Raw genomic sequence first — 15606 nt, forward strand, 5'->3', positions numbered from 1 at the left:
TTACTGAAAAAAAACACAAATAAATTCACTTTTGACCCTTAAAAAGGGCACTAGAACTTTTAATTTCCAATCTAATAAGCTCCTTTAAAAGTTGCAATGATAGTGCGAGCTATGGTAGAGAAGTGCTGTCTATGATATTGCTTATATGCCCTTTTGAAAACCTGTACAAAATATGGTATTTTTGTTCAGTTGAAACTCCCCCTAAACGTTCCCTAAATTTTCATCTTAATGCCCTTAGTGTTATTAGTTAAAGTAGCCATAGAAGTAGTATTAAAAGTATAGACATAGTGTCTTCCGGCTAGTTCAAAGTTTGCAGCAACTTAATAATGTAAGCTGCTCTTGAGATATTGCTTTTTCACCCTTTTGACAATATACATGATCATAGTTCGTTTTATTTATTTGAACATCCACCAAAATCTTCCTTCAAAACTTCACTTTAATACCCTTTGTTAGTGTCCAAGCAATAGTAGCATTTGTAGCAGTATGCAGATAGCACCTTTGGTTTTCTTCAAAATCCCCTTCAGCACATGATGAAAGTCTCAACTCTATGACTTTAGTAGCAGTAGTACCACCAGCAGTAATAGTAATAGCAGTAGAATTAATAGTAATAGCCTCAGCTTTAGTAGCAGTAGCAGCAGTAGTGGCAGCAGTAATAATAGTAGTAGTAGTAGTAGGAGCAAAAGCAGCATCATTATGATTCAAATATTGTCTTTTGGTTAGTTCAACATCCCCCAACAAGCCTTGTAAGTTCCAACTTCACACACAAAACTGTTCCTAAGACATTGCTGATATACCCTTTGGAAAACCTAATTATGAGAGGCGTGTTGTGATTCAACTCACATTCCCCCTAATAATTCCTGAAAATGTCACCTTCATACCCTTAGGCATACTTGTAATAGTAGTCACAGATGTAGTATTACCAGTATTAGTACTAGTAGTAGTATTCACAGTGATAGTACTAGTACTAGTAGCAGCATTAGTATTAACCTATTGCGTTTTGGTCAGTTGAATATCCCCCTCATCAAATCCTGGAAGCTTCAATTTAATACAATAAGCCATTGCTATGACATTGCTGATATGTCCTTTTGATAACCTTTATACTCATATACATTTTGACATTTTCATCTTAATGTTCTTAGCCTTACAAGTAGTTGTGATAGAAGTAGTAGTTGGAGTAATAATAGTAGTAGAACTAGTAAATGAATCAGTGGTAGTAGTATTAGTCGTAGCATGCACATATTGCCTTTTCATCAACTGATCTTCCCCTTTAAGCATTCTTTGAGAGTTCTAACTTAATACACAAATGAATTCTTAAGATATGCTCTTTTGACAATCTGAATGCACATAGTGTCTTTGGATTTATTTCAAATTTGCCCTCAATATTCTCTCAAATTTTCCCTTCATAGACTTAGTCTTGATAGTATTAGTATCAAAGTAGTTGTGGTTGCAGTAGGAGAAGCAGTGACAGTACTAGTGTTGTACTAGTAGTAGTAGTCACAGTAGTAGCGGCAGTATTAATAACAGTAGTAACATGTACATGCTGCCATTTAGTCAGTTGAACATCCCCCTTATGATGCCCTGGAAGTTTCACCTTGATATGGTAAGCCATTCCGAAAAATTGCTGATGTGCCCTTTTGACCCCCTTTTCATCTTAATACTCTAAGCCATACAAGTTGTACAATTGAAGTATATGTTGGAGTTGTTTAGTAGCATTAGTAGCAGTAAAAGTAGCAGCAGTAGTAGTGTTAGCAGTGACATGCACATATTACATTTTGTCAATTGGTCTTCCCCTTTAAACATTCTTCGAAAGTTCCAAGTTAATCCCAAAAACCATTCTCGAGATACGCCCTTTTGACAATTTCCATGAAGCATCATAGTATCATAGCATCATAGTATCATAGTAGTAGGAACAGTAGTAGCAGTAATAGTGTATTGCAAGTAGTAGTACTAACGGAAGTAGCAGCAGTATTCATGGTAGTATCACATACATGTTTCCTTTTGATCATTTTAACATCCCCCTCATGATGTCCTGGAAGTTTCACCTTGATATGGCAAGCCATTCCAAAAATGTTGCTGATGTGCCCTTTTGAACCCCTTTTGATGCCCTTTCCATCTTAAAACTCTAAGCCTTGCAAGTTGGTGCAATTAAAGTATATATTGGAGTAGTTTAGCAGCAGTGGTAGAAAAGTAGCAGTGGTAGTAGTGACATACAAACATTACCTTTTTGTCAATTGATCTTCCCCTTTAAGTATTCTCTGAAAGTTCCAACACAATCCCCAAAACCATTCTGGAGATACACCCATTTGAAGATTTTGATAACCTACATGCACATAGTGTGTTTTGATTTAGTTGAAATTCCCCCTCAATATCCTGTCAAATTTTCACCTTCATATGCGTAGCCTTAATTGTACTAGTACCATAGTAGTAGTGGTAGTAATAGGAACAGTAGTAGCAGCAAGTTTATTGTTTGTAGTAGTAGTAACAGCAGTAGGAACAGCATTCATAGCAGTAGTAGCAGGTACATTTTGCCTTTTGATTAGTTGAACATCCCACTCATGATGCCCCAGAAGTTTTGCCTTGATACAATAATTCATTCCAAAATGTTGCTGATACACCCATATCAGCAATTTGTACAGACACACTATGCTTTGATTTAGTTCAACTTTTTCCTGAATGTTTCCTCAGATGTTTATTTTAATATCCTCAGCCTTGGTAGTACTTGTTACAGAAGCAGTAGTTTTAGCACTATTTTTTGTCCAAAGAATTTCGATCAAATTCGTCTGGGGTAAAGAGGGCATGGGGGGGCTAAATACCCTCCATCGCCATTGACTCTTAGAAGCAAACTGGAACTTTCAATTTCCAACCAATGAGTCTCCTCTAAAGTTTATACAGCTACCCCTTCGACAAAAACCTCATATGCCACTGGGACATAACTTACAACCCTTCACCCTGTTCTAGGGTTTGTTTCAACCCGAATAAACTTAATATATGATCTTTTGACTATTTTGAACAAACTGACTATTCCGAAATTTGTATTGGATGCATTTGGGGAAATAGGACGTGATGGGGGGTGGTAGTTGTCCACCAATCACTTTTGACTCTAAACAGGGCAATAGAGCTTCTTATTTCCAATCAAATAAGCCCCTCCAAAGTTTATACAACCACCCCTTCCATATAAACTATAAATGTTAATAATAAGCAACTAGTATAACTTATGACTCTTGCTCTGGGGGATGTAGGGGGGTGTCGCCCTCAAACATGTTATTACTGAACCTTTCAACTATGCTGGAGAAAGTGGCTATCTCAAATTCTTGATTGTATCTGTTTGGGGAAATGATGGGCATGGGGAACTGGTTACCCTCAAATCCCTTCCAACCATTAAAAAGGGCACTAGAACTTCAAATTTTCAATCGAATGAGCCCCTTTCAAAGTTTATAAGACAACTCGTTTTAGTAAAAAGTGCCCTGGTTAAAGGAGAAACAACAAAAAAATACATTCTACCTACATTGTTCTTTAATTAGGCAGCACTATTATGCTGCCTATGATGACTTTGTATTGTAATAATGTGGTTCAATGTGCAGCTTGCCAATTACTTTTATGATTCATAAATTCATGCTGCCCACTTACTTCTTCATCTTTGGCTTATCACACAAATGTTTTTTCACAATCAAGTTCAGATTCAGAATCTCCCTGTTGGATTCATTTGAATATTTATGCTTGTTTATTTTGTGTGTTAAAGAATCATCTTCTATCAAATTCACAGCTGTTTCTTCATAAAAGATGCCAAGACAATATAAATGTAAAAAGCCCAGTGGCCTCAACATGGGACTTAGAGAAAGCAGTCAAAGCTGTGATCTTTGATAACATTTGTGAGCAAAAAGCTATTGAAAAATTAACTTTAAATGATTATTTTCAAAGGCCAATAGAGTAACAGTCATTGCAGAAAAACATTCCACTACCTAGCAGTGGTTCTCAAAGTTATGGCTACCACTTTGTTTTGGCAAAAAAAAATTTCAACTGAGGTAAGTGTTTAGTACTGGGTTGGAAAAAGTGTCATGTATGATCTGTGGCGCTCCTCTCAGCACACTAGGACTTGCCCACTCAACTGGCTGGATGAACAGTAGCCTATTTTTACAAAAAAACTGAATACTTCATAATAAAAACAAAAGGACTTTCCTTCCTCCTTTAATTACTGATAGACCACTCTTATCTGGGGGATCAACTGATGAATCTCCTTCAGAATTGGCACATCTAGATACCAGAAATCTCACTGCTAAAAGTCAAGTTTTTGGTTTACACAGAATTACTGAGACTAGACCATTCCCTAGGATTGATGGAACACTGATAACAGGTAACAGAAATCGTTTAAGTGGTAGAACTAGAATATTGACTGACACTCCAGAAAAAAAAGAAACAGACTTAAGGACAAGCAGACAGGTAAGGAAAATACAGATGATTGTCTCCCCCAAAAGGTGCTGATGGAACCAAGAGATCAATATGTGGCTACATATTTGAATGCAAAATCAGCTGAGTTGGCTCAGCTGACTGTTCTTTGTACTTTTTATTCCATTGGAAATTCATCCAGGTCTGTATTTGAATAAAACAAAAACAAGTTTTTTTTAACTGAAAGTAAGGAGCATTATTAAAACTTCAATGCCCTCAACGCCCTGCTCTTTACGTTAAAGTTTGACTCTTTTTCTCAATTCGAATTTTTAAAACAGTAAAAAACTTTAGCGTAAAGAGCGGGGCGTTGAGGATGAACAGCCCCTTTCATATATGGAGTAATTTCTGTTCGTTTTAAGTTTTAATATTGCTCCTTGCTTTCAGTTTAAAAAACTTGTTTTTTTTTACTTAATTTCTGAACATTTTTGAATTAACGCATGTTTTGATTTTCGCTCTCCTCCCATGAAAAATTAAAATGAAATTTGCATATTAATTTATTTTTATGGCTAAATGGCTTCCTCATAGTTTTGATCAGACAATTTTGAGAAAAAAGGAGCGGGGGAGTAGGGCTAGTTACCCTCCAATTTTTTGGTTATTTAAAAAGGCAACTAGAACTTTTAATTTTTAAAAACGTTTTTATTAGTAAAAATATACGTAACTTACGAATTAACTTACATAACGAAATCCTATATTCGTATGTTTTTATTATGTATACAAGGGGGGTCATGCCCTCGTCAACACCTTGCTCTTTACAATAAAGCTTAAATTTTGTCCCAATTTCTTAAGAATGACCCCTGAATCGCAAAGGCTGTAGAATATATAGTTGAAATTAATAAAATTACTTTATCGTAAAGAGCAAGGTATTAGGAGGAGGTGAACCCCTCATATGCATAAAAATTTCTGTTCGTTTTGAGTTATAGTGCTGCTCCTTACTTTCAGTTGAAAAAACTTTCATATTTATTTTTTCAATGTTCTTTTACAAAATTGCTTAAAAAAAATCCTGCCCCCCCCCCCATTTCTTTTCCCATGAAAAATTCCTCCATGGAAAGATCCCCCGAAAAACCCCCTCACCTCAACCCCTCCCCCAACCAAAAAATCCCCCTGAAAGCGTCTGTACACTTTTCAATAACCATTACTATGTGTAAACGCTGGTCAAAGTTTGTAACTTATAGCCCCTCCCATGGGGACTGTGGGGGAGTAAGTCGTCCCCAAAGATATAGTTATTAGGTTTCTCGACTATGCTGAAAAAAATGGCTACCTCAGAATTTTGATCCAGTGACTTTGGGAAAAAATGAGCGTGGGAGGGGGCCTAGGTGCCCTCCAATTTTTTGGGTCACTTAAAAAGGGCAGTAGAACTTTTATTTCCTGATAGAATAAGCCTTCACACAACATTCTAGGACCACTGGGTTGATACAATAACCCCTGGAAAAAAAACAACAAATAAACATGCATCTATGATCCATCTTGTGGCAAAAAATGCAAAATTCCACATTTTTGTAGATAGGAGCTTGAAAATTCTACTGTAAGGTTTCTCTGATATGAATCTGATTATGTGATTTTTGTTATGATTCTATGACTTTTAATGGGTGTTTCCCCCTATTTTCTAAAATAAGGCAAATTTTCTCAGGTTCATAACTTTTGATGGGTAAGTCTAAACTTATTGAAACTTATATATTCAAAATCAGCATTAAAACGCGATCCTTTTTTCTACAATTGGCCATGACTTTGACTTTTCCCACAACTATTGCTATAAAAATTCCATTTTTTAGAGTTTTGGTTACTATTGAGCCGGGTTGCTCCTTACTACAGTTTGTTAACACAAACTGTTTGATAAATGACAGCCATTTCTAATGCGTTGGAATTCACCCCAAGTAATGTCCAGAGTCTCTCCACTGTATGTGGTGGCCTTAAATAGTAGACAGAGTTCAAAAAAATATTTTCGGATGTGTTTAAAGAAGAAAAGATATGAACATCAGACCAAAGAAACTTCACAGCAAAACAAGGTGTTTAAGCCTTTGAAGCTGCCAATTGAACAAAGAGGTTCCAGAAGATAGTTTCCCAATTATAGCTGTCTGGGATAACCCTGGTCGCCCCAACCCTTTGCTGAAGCTATAAAAGACCCAAAACCCTAATTATTAAAGCTATCAAGGGGAAACTTTGAAAGGCTTATGATACAACTGCCACACAATGCAATTTTTTGTGGTTTTAGCTTACAGATCAGGAATACTTGCATTGTTAAAACATCCAAAGGATTTCATTTTATATATAGATGCACTATCAATAAGTTCCAAAAAGCATAAAGAATCCCATTGTTTTTTTCTCTGAATTCATTTTTATTTAAACAGTGTTGTTTTGTTAAAAGGTTATTTTTTTTTTGTTTGTTTGCACATTATGTAAAAAAAATTTCTGTCTCAATATTTTTTTGGTGTAAGATTAGTATTATTGGTCATATTTTATATTTTTCTGTGTACTCATGTGTATTTTTTGCTCTTTTTCCTTATTATCTTCTTTCTTAGCATTTTTAATTCTTTATAAAGAGGTTTGAAATATCATAATGATAATGATCGTCAGGATTTTTCTTTCAAAGTTAAGATATATCTTTCTAAATTCTTTAAAACTTTACAAATTAGGATTAAGCAAAGTTACAAGTCTAGGTCTAATAATTAAACCTAGGATTAAAAGTTAAATTGTAGTGCCAAAAACAAAGCCTTCCTCTTTGAAAAAAAGAAAAGAAAAAAAAAAACAAGAAAATTCAGCAAACATTTGTATAGCATAGTTCTACATCCAAGTATTATGGGTATAGGTTGGGCAAGTTTTGTTAAATATGCAGTGATTGGCCATTTCTGAAGGAAACATGCTAAACAGACAAAAGTAATGCCATTAGATTGCTTATTTTACATTATTTCCAAACATTGTAGTTGTTTTTCTGACAATCTACCCTAGTCCCTTCCCCCTGATGGTCCCAGATAGGCTACAGCCCAAGATTTCATAGGATTTCAATTGCTATATGTATTCATTTGGAGTATAATATATTTGATTGGACATTCATCTTAGTCTTTATTTGAATAAGTGAAAGCCTTTTTTACATGTCCAAATGCAAACAGATTCTTTCCATTACATGGGATAGCCATGGACAGTAATCAAAAACAAAAGAAAACAAAATATTTTCAGATGTGTTTAAAGAAAAAAAAACTATGAATGTCAGACCTAAGAAACTTCACAGCAAAACAAGTTGCTTGAGCCATTGAAGTCACCAATTGGTCAAATAGGTTTCAGGACATAGTTTCCCAATAATAGCTGTCTGGGATAACCCTGGTCTCTCCTACCCTTGGTATATCTGTAAAAGATCCAAAACCCTTACTATTCAAGCTATCAAGACAAACTTTGAAAGACTTATGATAATCCTGCCCTATCAAGCAAATTTTTTGTGGATTTTGCCTATAAATCAGGGTTACTTGTTTTCTCAAAAGATCCAAGGATTTCATTTTATACAGATAAATAGATACACTATCATTAATTTTCAAAAAGCATGGAGAACTTTTCATTGATTTTCCTCAGAATAGCATTTGTATTTACATAGTGTTGTTTTGTTCAAAGGTGTTTTTACTTTCTTTTCTCTAAGCTGCAATTTTTGACACAATTTATAGTCTTTTTCTGCTTTGGTTTTTGTTGTGGAAAGTTAGTATTATTGTCTATTTTTTATATTTTTGCATGCATTCATGTCTATTTTGTATACTATTTTTCTCCTTCATCAATATTTTTAATGCTTTGTAAATAGGCTTGAAATATGATAATCAGGATTCTTCTTTCAAAGTTAAGATATATCTTTCTAAACTCTTTAAAACCTTATAAATCAGGATTTAGCAAACTTATGATGGTAAAAAAAAAACACTTCTTTGAGCCTTATTTGTAGTCCAACTTTATATTCATTTCTCAAAGTGTTATTTTTATCTTGACTTTGGTACCACAGAGTTTGTCTAAGTTTATCAAAGTACAGTACCATTAAGAAGGAAGGGGTGAAAAGAAATTCTTTAAGGGATCTTCTGACACTATATGTAAGGTTCAAGGCCTGTGGTTCCCAACATGGGTTGCAGGCCCCACTGAAGGGGCATGGCAACATTTTTGGTGAGTCATGGGCAAGGTGTGCATCCTTTGGCTGACTATATTTTAGAACTTTAATTTTGCAACAACAAAAAAATCACATGAATTACATGAAGGAAGTTATATTCATGGAATTAAAGAGCAAAAATACATGATAATATTACAATAACATCATAGATTGTATAAAAGGTGTTTTATACAGACAATAGTTTTCATTAGCAAAAAATATTCCTACAGAAGAGCCAAAAAAACTAACAAGATAATGGCCTTTTCTGCTTCCTTTAGGTGATTTCATGTAAAATGTTTCATAACAAATTTTTTCATCACAAGGGAGGCATCAGGATTTCATAAATGCCTTGGTGGGGCAAGGCCCAGAATTGGTTAAGAACCACTGCTCTAGGCTCATTCTTGAAATTTTTATTCACTTCACTCAAACAATTCTAGTTGGAGTTGGGTACTATAAGACATAATCCTTAATATCAATTTAGTCTTTAGATCATCTGTTGAAAGTTTCCTTCCTGTAGTTCATTAACTTTGAGAATTGATCTATTAAAAAGCTGCTAAACTGTAATTTCATCTGAATTATGATATTTTGTATATAAGTTAACTGGTAAGTCTTGTTGACACCTTTTTCTGGCCTTAACACAGCAATGACAAACTTTTTCCAAGGCCTAGCCTACATTAGACTAAAAAAAAATATATATTTATTGGATCATTACAGCTGCTCTTTTTAGATATTTTACATCACTCCCCCATAATTGACTTCGAAAAAAAAAAAAAAAAAAAAACAAGGGAACTATAGTAGTATAGCCTAAGGCTATGTCCAAGTATTATGGATGAAGCTTGGGCAAGTTTTGGTAAACATACAGTGATTGGCCACTTCAGAAGGAAACCATTAGATTGCCTATTTTATACTATTTCTATCTGTCATGGTTGTATTTCTAATAATGTACCCTTCTCTTCCTCACCTTTCTGGTGGTACTAGATATAGCCCAAAGAGTATAGTCTTAGGCCATATAGAAAATTAAATGGGAACATTAAAACAAAGGGATTCTTACTTTATAATACACAGGGGATTTTTATTAATCAGATTATTATGTTTCTTTCCAATACTATCCACTTCTTTAAATCTATTCAAATAGCCTAACATTCTATCTATATTCAAATGTAGGCTAGCTTAGCCTATGTTACCAAGGCAAAACTGAATTTTATTAAGTTAAGAGTACAGAAACACACTTGAACAAAGAACCTGTGATATATAAAGAGATTAAAAGGTAAACTTCAGGACAAGCTACTTGTCACTATCTTGGAAAGGGGTTTGGTTAGGAAAAATAAGACTTCCAGCAATGAATCCAGGACCAAAACATACTCTAGGAAGGTATTGTCAAGCTATTATATTATGATTTCTGTGTCATAGAAATAAGCCTACTTGACAGGTACAATACCTATTGGAATTTTGACAAAACAATATTTTAGCTTATTTTTCAGTTGTCAGTTTTTTTTCTCTGGTTTTAGTTCTAAATATGCAATTCTTGTTATTTGAGTTGAATTTTGAGGCATATAAATTGTTTTTACTAAATTTAATAAATTTAATTGCAGATCTTAGAAACCTCACAGGCTAAATTGGGATTGAGCAAAGTTGTGAAGCTGAAAATAATTCCCTTGTACTTCATTTAAGCAGAAGATCTATTTTGCAAGGTTTCACTTTTACAACACAAAGATTTTTACCATCAAAGATCATTGTTCATCAAAGATTAGTGTCCCCTAGAACCAGAAGGAGTGAATGTAGGTACTTCAAAATATCTTTCCAAGACATACTTTAGTGTATAGATCTATCCCTGAAAATCTCAATTTCCTAGCCTAACCTCTTCTAAAGATAGTCTTGAGCCTGTAAAGAAAAAAAAAGTAGCCTGTCTAGAATTTTACTAGAGTAAATGTAAAAAGCAGTCAATTGCATAAGGGAACATGTTTAAAAAACAATTCTTACTTTACAATATACAAAAAAATCCTACTTAACATATTTTGTAACAGTAGAACCTTTATCTTCACTTCTTTCTTCCTTTTTCCAGTTTTGTAATATAATTTTTGAACAACTCCATGCTTTTTCATAAGCATTTTATGTGTTTTCATATTTATTCTGAAAAATATGTCATCCTAGATAAGTTTTTTATAGATGACAAAATGCTTACTGCACAAAGTTTCTGGAAGTTTCTGTGGTAATGATCTGCCACAGCATATGTATTTGTACTTCCACTACTGCATTTTCAATAGCAACAACTAGGCTTATAAATAATTTTTTAAGATGGTGTGGCATTTAGTGCATTTAGCCAATCTTTCAAAATTGAATGAAACAGTATTGTGAAAAATTATGAATTTCTTAAAAACTAGATAAAGAAGGATAGAAGCAAAGATAAAGATTTTCCTGCTACAAATATGGGTAAAAATCTAGTTAATTGACTTCTTGCTATCTTGGAAAGGGTTTAGGTTAGGAAAATGAAACTTTCAGGGATGGGTCTACAGGATAAAGTATGTCCTGGGAAGGTATTTTGAAGTACCCACCTCCACTCCTTCTCCCTCTAGAGGGCCCTGAAATTTGCCTTACATGACAGGTCTATACCAGTTGAAATTTTGACAAAACAACATTTTACCTTAATTTTCAGTTACTTGTTGCTTTTTCTCTGCCTTTATTTGCTTTTTCTTTATGCAATTCCTGTTATTTTGGTAGAATTTTAAGCCATATCAATGTTTTTTTTTCAAAATATAGGAAATGTATTTTCATATCTTTAAAACCTAATAAGATAGAATTGAGCTAAGTTATAAATCTGAAAACAATTTTTTTGTACTTCAATTAAGCAGAAGATCTATTTTGCAAGGTTTCACTTTTATAACACATATTTTTAAAGGTCAAAGCCCTCTAGAGGAAGAAGGAGTGGAGGTAGTTGTTTCAAAATACCTCTCTGGGACATACTTTAGTCTGTAGATTTATCCCTGGAAGTTTCATTTTCCTAACCTAAACCCTTTCTGAGATAGCAAGAAGTCAATTAACTAGAATTTTAAACAAATATGGTTGAGTGGTGGACTGCTCATATATTTTCACCATTTTACTAATTAAATTGATGAAAAGACGCATTAGGCTATTAGAGCTATAGGCTAGCTGGGATCTTTAAGGGAGGGAGGTGCATTGACATGAAAGCTACCATGAGGTTCAGAGCTAGCATAAAACAAGGAACCTATTGGTTTAAATTTTTTTTTTTTGATGATTCTGTTGTAAGTAGCCAACCACAATATATTTTGAGTACCCATGATTTTATCTGGCAGTATAACCCAATAGTAAATTAAAAAAAAAACAATGTGAATGTAGGCTAGGTCTAAAAAAATATACATAAAAATTTCTTTGCTACATTGTCTATTTCAGAACACGTCAATAAGACTGTTGTCAGTTAACGTTATTATTATAGATACGTTTGTAAAGTTTTGTTACTTGAGGCAAAATTAAAGCACGTCGCTTTATTTCAAACATTTTGCTTATCTCGGTACATACAGATGGCGCTTAGCTCCGGACAATAAAAATCCATTGCAAGTATATTGCCGAAAACACCAAAAATGTGCCATACAAAGCGCTTCGTGTCACACACGGTAACTCCTTTCTACCAGTTTTGCATGTTTTATGTTCTTTACGAATATGATAATCGCTTCTACCGCAAATTCAGATTTATGCACTTTTTAACTTAACCTAAATTTACCTTATCATAAATAATTTTAGCACTGAGAAAATGTAGTATTATTGTTTCAAAAACGGCGCGGAGAAAATGTAGTATTATTTTGTTGGAAGCGACAGATAACTTGTACTTTAATGGAAAATTTGTCATTTTAAGAGCTTAAAAAGTGCTTAAACTTGAATTTGTCGTAGAATTGATTATTATATTCGTAAAGAACATAAAAAAGGCATCAAGTGGTATGATCACTTAATTTGTAAGTCAGTTATATGAACTGTCATAATTTTTTGAAAATTTCTCATTTTTAAGAGCTAAAAAGTGCTCAAATCTGAATCTGCGGCAAAAGCGATTATTATATTCGTAAAGAGCATAAAAAAGGCATCGATTGGTATATTCATTTTATGCAAAAGCCAGTTATATGGTTTGCTATAAATTTACCACCTAAATCTCCCTAACTAAAGTTAGGGAGATAAGATGAGTGAGTTAGTAAAGTTTTGTTACTTAAGGCAAAATAAAAGCATATTGCTTTTGCACATGCGGATTGTGACGAGCTCTACAAAAAAAAATCCATTGCACTATTTTGCCGAAAGGACCGAAAATGTCCCAAACACAGCGGTTCGCGTCACACACGGTAGCTTCCTTCTGGGAGTTCTGCATTATCTTCTAACTACAAATTTGAGCACTGAAGTTCAGGAGAATGCAAAGCTAACTCACCTTGTGCCTTAAAAAGAAATGAATTGGTTTCTGGCGTTTATTGCCTAAGGAGTTCTTAACTTTGAGTAGCTAGACAAAGTTTAAATTTCCTTGCTTCTAAGCCATTCGTTTTTATTTTCGTTACTCTCCCAGGTTCGTCAAATGAGTTTGGAGCTCAGTTTAGCTTCATAGTATGCCGTTTAGTTCTTTTTCTCTAGACCAGAAAAGTAAATTCCATCTCATTGAAATGCTACAAGCCATTTCTACGCTCGGTCCATCGTTGAAGTTTTAAGGTAAACTAAGAAAAAGGAACGGTCTATTGTCATTAAACAGTAAATGACAGAGAAAGCTAAACAATGAAAATGTATGCAGCAAGTATTTCAGTTCCAAGCTACATCAAGAATGGTATATCTCTGAGCTTCAAATATCATCAAAGACGCTAGTCATCATAGAATATCCTAAAACAGAAAGATTTAAAACATAAATTTTAAAATTCATCATAGCTTAAACAAAAAAGGATATTTCAGTTCCTTTTTCTTTTAACTTCTAACACCGAGCACACCTAATCAGCGAGGTTGGAATATTCCACTCGTTTGGCGCTAGACATACTGGTTCATTCCTATTAGTGCCGTCACCCTCTCTGAAACCAATTCATATACCAGCGGTGATAAGGACCGCAGCGGTGATCATTCAACTCCAGCATCGAAAATTGTCGTTTACTGCATAAAAATGTGGCAAATACCTTGGAATTTGCGTGAAGCTTGGAGGCGCACTGACTATGGGGTTTTCGTCGACGTTAATTATCTTGTCAAGCTCACACAAAAATGCTACTGGTTCTTTTTTGTCAAATCGCCCAGAGAAATGCAGACGACTTTAGATTTCCACCACTCTCTGTCAAATTAATCAATATCAAAAATTTAGGTTGATAGAAAACCAGGAGTAAATACGCACAAAGTTCTAAATATTATCTGTCACCGCTATTTTAGAAACAATACACTCTAGCTGAACTAAAAGTTTGTCACCAGAATCGACCCATTTGACAATTTCTCTTCACAATCTCCTACAAAACATGACACTCATATTTTTGACAGAGATGAACTTTCTTTTCGTGATTTTTTTCCATTTTTATATAATTTCACCAATTATTATTTTAGTTATTTTAGATAGCATGCAAGAAAATATGAGACCCGAACCATTAGGAGTATGGAGGAGGGTCGGGGATGATCCGTTGAGAACAATAATAAAACAAAAAAGAACATAAATTAGCAAAATAAACGTATTTTCTTTTTTTCCAGCATGTCTCCTTCTTTAGAGCCGCCATTCTAGATCTTTACTAAGTGAACCTTTAGCAACGTCAGCTGACCTAAGATACAGATCTGAATGTCAGTTTGTGGCATTTTGAGATAGATATCAGCCCACACTATTTTGACACGCTATTTCTATTGGTTGAGTCCTAATACGTGTTTCATTACTCCTTCTGTGAGTCAATTTAGTAAATCGTGGAAAAACCGTGAATATATTCAAGACAACTTGTAGCAAAACCGTAAATATGACCAGACATCCCATATGAAAAGTATTGATATGTTTTTATCAATCAGAAAGCCGCTAACAATGGCGAATTCATTGATGCATAGTCTTTTCTTGTTACGTTCACGATTTTAATTTAGTGATACCCGAAAGCTAGGTTATCCAGAGAAAAGGCACTGTTTGATTATATCTTCATTAAAAAAAAGTTGATTACGTCTGCACTAATATAAAACTGAAGACATTTGTCTCCTGAAGTTGTTTAAAAAAAACTCCTGTGTATAGTTCAGTTTTGTTCATTTTTCACAAAATTTAATATCGTATCAATGACTGCACTGGGGAAAAACTACCAATATCGTGCTGGTTCACACCAGCTAATATTCCAACCTTTACTTTACATAAAATAATTGCATGCAGCAAAAGAAAAAAAAAGGTGAAATCATAAATGCAAGTATAATAAAGCTGATATTTCTCTCGTTTGATGTTTCTTGCTGTTTCCATTTTCCTTATAAGAATAAAATAAAGCAAATCCTTATTCAACATTTCCTTAAATCGTCTAGGATGAGGGAGATTTTTATCTTCTGACCGTGTGTCTCTGGATATATTATTTCCAGCAGTTAAATACAACATTAAAAGGATGGCTTCAACCTCAAGAAGCGGGTGGAGCCAACCCCGAAGCTTTCCGTATCTAGATTTCACCTTGCTTTAATGAAATACGAGGCCTAGGTCGGTTGGGCTTGCAAACTTCCACCTGAAATTCATTGTAGTCAAAAGCATAGTGATGAAAGTGATGCTAGCAGCAAGCATCACTTTGGAGATATATGTGTATATATCTCCATATTGTTTTTTCTCTTATTCTTAAGCACATATGATGTTTATTTTCTTATTCTGTCAAAAGGGCGCACTGGCAATATCTCATGAACGACTAAGTGCATTAAGTTAAAACTTTCAGGGTATTTTGAACTAAATCAAAACACACAATGTTCATCAAGGCTGTCAAAAGGGTGTCTCTGTGATGTCTCAGGAACAACTAAGGGTATCAAACTGAAGCTCTGAGGGCAAAATAACTAGATCAAAGACATTTTATTCATCCAGTTTTTAAAATTATGAAACTGCAATATCCCTGGAA

General features: G+C 34.2%; 1 protein-coding gene across 2 annotated transcripts in view; it reads right to left on the minus strand.

Moving 5' to 3' along the window:
- The window catches only part of LOC136034631 (uncharacterized), a 34596-nt gene extending 22501 nt beyond the window's left edge, over positions 1-12095 (minus strand). The window contains exon 1 of one of the 2 annotated variants that reach the window (XM_065715932.1): positions 12026-12095. The gene's annotated coding sequence lies outside the window, so the exon portion shown is untranslated. Of the gene's footprint in view, positions 1-12006 lie in introns of both variants that reach the window. The other variant, XM_065715933.1, reaches the window with a different exon arrangement.
- Between the last annotated feature and the right edge of the window lie 3511 nt (positions 12096-15606).

This window comes from Artemia franciscana, chromosome 13, assembly GCF_032884065.1.
Source record: "Artemia franciscana chromosome 13, ASM3288406v1, whole genome shotgun sequence".
In the NCBI taxonomy this organism is placed as follows: Eukaryota; Metazoa; Arthropoda; class Branchiopoda; order Anostraca; family Artemiidae; genus Artemia; species Artemia franciscana.